The sequence below is a fragment of the Procambarus clarkii genome, chromosome 64 (assembly GCF_040958095.1).
Source record: "Procambarus clarkii isolate CNS0578487 chromosome 64, FALCON_Pclarkii_2.0, whole genome shotgun sequence".
Taxonomy (NCBI): domain Eukaryota; kingdom Metazoa; phylum Arthropoda; class Malacostraca; order Decapoda; family Cambaridae; genus Procambarus; species Procambarus clarkii.
Window position 1 is genome coordinate 28,407,974 of NC_091213.1, and position 6,629 is coordinate 28,414,602.

The window sequence follows — 6,629 nt, forward strand, 5'->3', positions numbered from 1 at the left end:
CCAGCTCCCATCTGTCGCCAGCTCCCATGTGTCGCCAGCTCACATGTGTCGCCAGCTCCCATGTGTCGCCAGCTCCCATGTTTAACCAGCTCCCATGTGTCACCAGCTCCCATGTGTCGCTAGCTGCCATATGTCGCCAGCTCCCATGTGCCGCCAGCTCCCATGTGTCGCCAGCTCCCATGTGTCGCCAGCTCCCATGTGTCACCAGCTCCCATGTTTAACCAGCTCCCATGTGTCGCCAGCTCCCATGTGTCGCCAGCTCCCATGTGTCGCCAGCTCCCATGTGTCGCCAGCTCCCATGTGTCGCCAGCTCCCATGTGCCGCCAGCTCCCATGTGCCACCAGCTCCCATGTGTCACCAGCTCCCATGTGTTACCAGCTCACTTGTCTCAACAGATCCCATGTGTCGCCAGCTCCCATGTGTCGCCAGCTCCCATGTGTCACCAGCTCCCATGTGTCACCAGCTCCCATGTGTCGCCAGCTTCCATGTGTCGCCAGCTCCCATGTGTCGCCAGCTCCCATGTGTCACCAGCTCCCATGTGACACCAGCTCCCATGTGTCGCCAGCTCCCATGTGTCACCAGTTCCCATGTGCCGGCAGCTCCCATGTGCCACCAGCTCCCATGTGTCACTAGCTCCCATGTGTCACCAGCTCTCATGTGTCACCAGCTCACTTGTCTCAACAGCTCCCATGTGTCGCCAGCTCCCATGTGTCGCCAGCTCCCATGTGTCACCAGCTCCCATGTGTCACCAGCTCCCATGTGTCGCCAGCTCGCATCTGTCGCCAGCTCCCATGTGTCACTAGCTCCCATGTGTCACCAGCTCCCATGTGTTACCAGCTCCCATGTGTCGCCAGCTCCCATGTGTCGCCAGCTCCCATGTGTCACCAGCTCCCTTGTGTCACCAGCTCCCATGTGCCACCAGCTCCCATGTGTCACCAGCTCCCATGTGCTACCAGCTCCCATGTGTCGCCAGCTCCCATGTGTCGCCAGCTCCCATGTGTTGCCAGCTCCCATGTGTCACCAGCTCCCATGTGTCAACAGCTCCCATGCTTAACCAGCTCCCATGTGTCATCAGCTCCCATGTGCCGCCAGCTCCCATGTGTCACCAGCTCCCATGTGTCACCAGCTCCCATGTGTCACCAGCTCCCATGTGTCACCAGCTCCCATGTGTCGCCAGCTCCCATGTGTCACCAGCTCCCATGTGCCACCAGCTCCCATGTGTCACCAGCTCCCATGTGTCACCAGCTCCCATGTGTCACCAGCTCCCATGTGTCACCAGCTCCCATGTGTCGCCAGCTCCCATGTGTCACCAGCTCCCATGTGGCACCAGCTCCCATGTGTCACCAGCTCCCATGTTTCACCAGCTCCCATGTGTCAACAGCTCCCATGTGTTACCAGCTCACTTGTCTCAACAGCTCCCATGTGTCGCCAGCTCCCATGTGTCGCCAGCTCCTATGTGTCACCAGCTCCCATGTGTCACCAGCTCCCATGTGTTACCAGCTCCCATGTGTCGCCAGCTCCCATGTGTCGCCAGCTCACATGTGTGGCCAGCTCCCATGTGTCACCAGCTCCCATGAGTCACCAGCTCCCATGTGCCGCCAGCTCCCATGTGTCACCAGCTCTCATGTGTCACCAGCTCCCATGTTCCGCCAGCTCCCATGTGTCGCCAGCTCCCATGTGTCACCAGCTCCCATGTGTCGCCAGCTCCCATGTGTCACCAGCTCCCATGTGTCGCCAGCTCCCATGTGTCACCAGCTCCCATGTGTCGCCAGCTCCCATGTGTCGCCAGCTCCCATGTGTCACCAGCTCCCATGTGTCACCAGCTCCCATGCTTAACCAGCTCCCATGTTTAACCAGCTCCCATGTGTCATCAGCTCCCATGTGCCGCCAGCTCCCATGTGTCACCAGGTCCCATGTGTCGCCAGCTCCCATGTGTCGCCAGCTCCCATGTGTCGCTAGCTCCCATGAGTCACCAGCTCCCATGTGTCACCAGCTCCCATGTGTCACCAGCTCCCATGTGTCACCAGCTCCCATGTGTCGCCAGCTCCCATGTGTCACCAGCTCCCATGTGTCGCCAGCTCCCATGTGTCACCAGCTCCCATGTGTCGCCAGCTCCCATGTGTCGCCAGCTCCCATGTGTCACCAGCTCCCATGTGACACCAGCTCCCATGTGTCGCCAGCTCCCATGTGTCACCAGTTCCCATGTGCCGCCAGCTCCCATGTGCCACCAGCTCCCATGTGTCACTAGCTCCCATGTGTCACCAGCTCCCATGTGTCACCAGCTCACTTGTCTCAACAGCTCCCATGTGTCGCCAGCTCCCATGTGTCGCCAGCTCCCATGTGTCGCCAGCTCCCATGTGTCATCAGCTCCCATGTGCCGCCAGCTCCCATGTGCCACCAGCTCCCATGTGTCACCAGCTCCCTTGTGTCACCAGCTCACTTGTCTCAACAGCTCCCATGTGTCGCCAGCTCCCATGTGTCGCCAGCTCCCATGTGTCGCCAGCTCCCATGTGTCGCCAGCTCTCATGTGCCGCCACCTTCCATGTGCCACCAGCTCCCATGTGGCACCAGCTCCCATGGGTTACCAGCTCCCATGTGTCACCAGCTCCCATGTGTTACCAGCTCACTTGTCTCAACAGCTCCCATGTGTCGCCAGCTCCCATGTGTCGCCAGCTCCCATGTGTCGCCAGCTCCCATGTGTCACCAGCTCCCATGTGTCACCAGCTTCCATGCTTAACCAGCTCCCATGTGTCATCAGCTCCCATGTGTCGCCAGCTCCCATGTGTCACCAGCTCCCATGTGTCACCAGCTCCCATGTGTCAACAGCTCCCATGTGTCACCAGCTCCCATGTGTCGCCAGCTCCCATGTGTCACCAGCTCCCATGTGGCACCAGCTCCCATGTGTCACCAGCTCCCATGTTTCACCAGCTCCCATGTGTCACCAGCTCCCATGTGTTACCAGCTCACTTGTCTCAACAGCTCCCATGTGTCGCCAGCTCCCATGTGTCGCCAGCTCCCATGTGTCACCAGCTCCCATGTGTCACCAGCTCCCATGTGTTACCAGCTCCCATGTGTCGCCAGCTCCCATGTGTCGCCAGCTCACATGTGTGGCCAGCTCCCATGTGTCACCAGCTCCCATGAGTCACCAGCTCCCATGTGCCGCCAGCTCCCATGTGTCACCAGCTCCCATGTGTCACCAGCTCCCATGTTCCGCCAGCTCCCATGTGTCGCCAGCTCCCATGTGTCACCAGCTCCCATGTGTCGCCAGCTCCCATGTGTCACCAGCTCCCATGTGTCGCCAGCTCCCATGTGTCACCAGCTCCCATGTGTCGCCAGCTCCCATGTGTCGCCAGCTCCCATGTGTCACCAGCTCCCATGTGTCACCAGCTCCCATGCTTAACCAGCTCCCATGTTTAACCAGCTCCCATGTGTCATCAGCTCCCATGTGCCGCCAGCTCCCATGTGTCACCAGGTCCCATGTGTCGCCAGCTCCCATGTGTCGCCAGCTCCCATGTGTCGCTAGCACCCATGTGTCACCAGCTCCCATGTGTCACCAGCTCCCATGTGTCACCAGCTCCCATGTGTCACCAGCTCCCATGTGTCGCCAGCTCCCATGTGTCACCAGCTCCCATGTGTCGCCAGCTCCCATGTGTCACCAGCTCCCATGTGTCGCCAGCTCCCATGTGTCTCCAGCTCCCATGTTTAACCAGCTCCCATGTGTCGCCAGCTCCCATGTGTCACCAGCTCCCATGTGTCGCCAGCTCCCATGTGTCTCCAGCTCCCATTTTTAACCAGCTCCCATGTGTCACCAGCGCCCATGTGTCGCCAGCTCCCATGTGTCGCCAGCTCCCATGTGCCGCCAGCTCCCATGTGTCGCCAGCTCCCATGTGTCGCCAGCTCCCATGTGTCACCAGCTCCCATGTGTCACCAGCTCCCATGTGTCGCCAGCTCCCATGTGTCGCCAGCTCCCATGTGTCACCAGCTCCCATGTGCCGCCAGCTCCCATGTGCCACCAGCTCCCATGTGTTACCAGCTCACTTGTTTCAACAGCTCCCATGTGTCGCCAGCTCCCATGTGTCGCCAGCTCCCATGTGTCGCCAGCTCCCATGTGTCACCAGCTCCCATGTGCCGCCAGCTCCCATGTGCCACCAGCTCCCATGTGTCACCAGCTCCCTTGTGTCACCAGCTCACTTGTCTCAACAGCTCCCATGTGTCGCCAGCTCCCATGTGTCACCAGCTCCCATGTGTCGCCAGCTCCCATGTGTCGCCAGCTCCCATGTGTCACCAGCTCCCATGTGTCACCAGTTCCCATGTGTTACCAGCTCACTTGTCTCAACAGCTCCCTTGTGTCGCCAGCTCCCATGTGTCGCCAGCTCCCATGTGTCACCAGCTCCCATGAGTCACCAGCTCCCATGTGCCGCCAGCTCCCATGTGTCACCAGCTCCCATGTGTCACCAGCTCCCATGTTCCGCCAACTCCCATGTGTCGCCAGCTCCCATGTGTCACCAGCTCCCATGTGTCGCCAGCTCCCATGTGTCACCAGCTCCCATGTGTCGCCAGCTCCCATGTGTCACCAGCTCCCATGTGTCGCCAGCTCCCATGTGTCGCCATCTCCCATGTGTCACCAGCTCCCATGTGTCACCAGCTCCCATGCTTAACCAGCTCCCATGTTTAACCAGCTCCCATGTGTCATCAGCTCCCATGTGCCGCCAGCTCCCATGTGTCACCAGGCCCCATGTGTCGCCAGCTCCCATGTGTCGCCAGCTCCCATGTGTCGGTAGCTCCCATGTGTCGGTAGCTCCCATGTGTCACCAGCTCCCATGTGTCACCAGCTCCCATGTGTCACCAGCTCCCATGTGTCGCCAGCTCCCATGTGTCACCAGCTCCCATGTGTCGCCAGCTCCCATGTGTCTCCAGCTCCCATGTTTAACCAGCTCCCATGTGTCGCCAGCTCCCATGTGTCACCAGCTCCCATGTGTCGCCAGCTCCCATGTGTCTCCAGCTCCCATTTTTAACCAGCTCCCATGTGTCACCAGCGCCCATGTGTCGCCAGCTCCCATGTGTCGCCAGCTCCCATGTGCCGCCAGCTCCCATGTGTCGCCAGCTCCCATGTGTCGCCAGCTCCCATGTGTCACCAGCTCCCATGTGTCACCAGCTCCCATGTGTCGCCAGCTCCCATGTGTCGCCAGCTCCCATGTGTCGCCAGCTCTCATGTGTCACCAGCTCCCATGTGTCACCAGCTCCCATGTGTCGCCAGCTCCCATGTGTCACCAGCTCCCATGTGCCGCCAGCTCCCATGTGCCACCAGCTCCCATGTGTTACCAGCTCACTTGTTTCAACAGCTCACTTGTTTCAACAGCTCCCATGTGTCGCCAGCTCCCATGTGTCGCCAGCTCCCATGTGTCGCCAGCTCCCATGTGTCACCAGCTCCCATGTGCCGCCAGCTCCCATGTGCCACCAGCTCCCATGTGTCACCAGCTCCCTTGTGTCACCAGCTCACTTGTCTCAACAGCTCCCATGTGTCGCCAGCTCCCATGTGTCACCAGCTCCCATGTGTCGCCAGCTCCCATGTGTCGCCAGCTCCCATGTGTCACCAGCTCCCATGTGTCACCAGCTCCCATGTGTTACCAGCTCACTTGTCTCAACAGCTCCCTTGTGTCGCCAGCTCCCATGTGTCGCCAGCTCCCATGTGTCACCAGCTCCCATGTGCCACCAGCTCCCATGTGTCACCAGCTCCCATGTGTCACCAGCTCCCATGTGTCACCAGCTCCCATGTGTCACCAGCTCCCATGTGTCGCCAGCTCACATGTGTCACCAGCTCCCATGTGTCACCAGCTCCCATGTGTCACCAGCTCCCATGTGTCACCAGCTCCCATGTGTCACCAGCTCCCATGTGTCACCAGCTCCCATGTGTCACCAGCTACCATGTGTCGCCAGCTCCCATGTGTCACCAGCTCCCATGTGTCGCCAGCTCCCATGTGTCACCAGCTCCCATGTGTCTCCAGCTCCCATGTGTCACCAGCTCCCATGTTTAACCAGCTCCCATTTGTCGCCAGCTCCCATGTGTCGCCAGCTCCCATGTGTCGCCAGCTCCCATGTGTCGCCAGCTCCCATGTGTCACCAGCTCCCATGTGCTGCCAGCTCCCATGTGCCACCAGCTCCCATGTGTCACCAGCTCCCATGTGTCACCAGCTCCCATGTGTTACCAGCTCACTTGTCTCAACAGCTCCCATGTGTCACCAGCTCCCATGTGTCGCCAGCTCCCATGTGTCACCAGCTCTTATGTGTCACCAGCTCCCATGTGTCGCCAGCTCCCATGTGTCGCCAGCTCCCATGTGTCGCCAGCTCCCATGTGTCACCAGCTCCCATGTGTCACCAGCTCCCATGTGTCGCCAGCTCCCATGTGTCACCAGCTCCCATGTGCCCCCAGCCCCCATGTGCCACCAGCTCCCATATGTCACCAGCTCCCATGTGTCACCAGCTCCCATGGGTCACCAGCTCACTTGTCTCAACAGCTCCCATGTGCCGCCAGCTCCCATGTGTCGCCAGCTCCCATGTGTCGCCAGCTCCCATGTGCCGCCAGCTCCCATGTGTCACCAGCTCCCATGTGTCACCAGCTTGCATGTGTT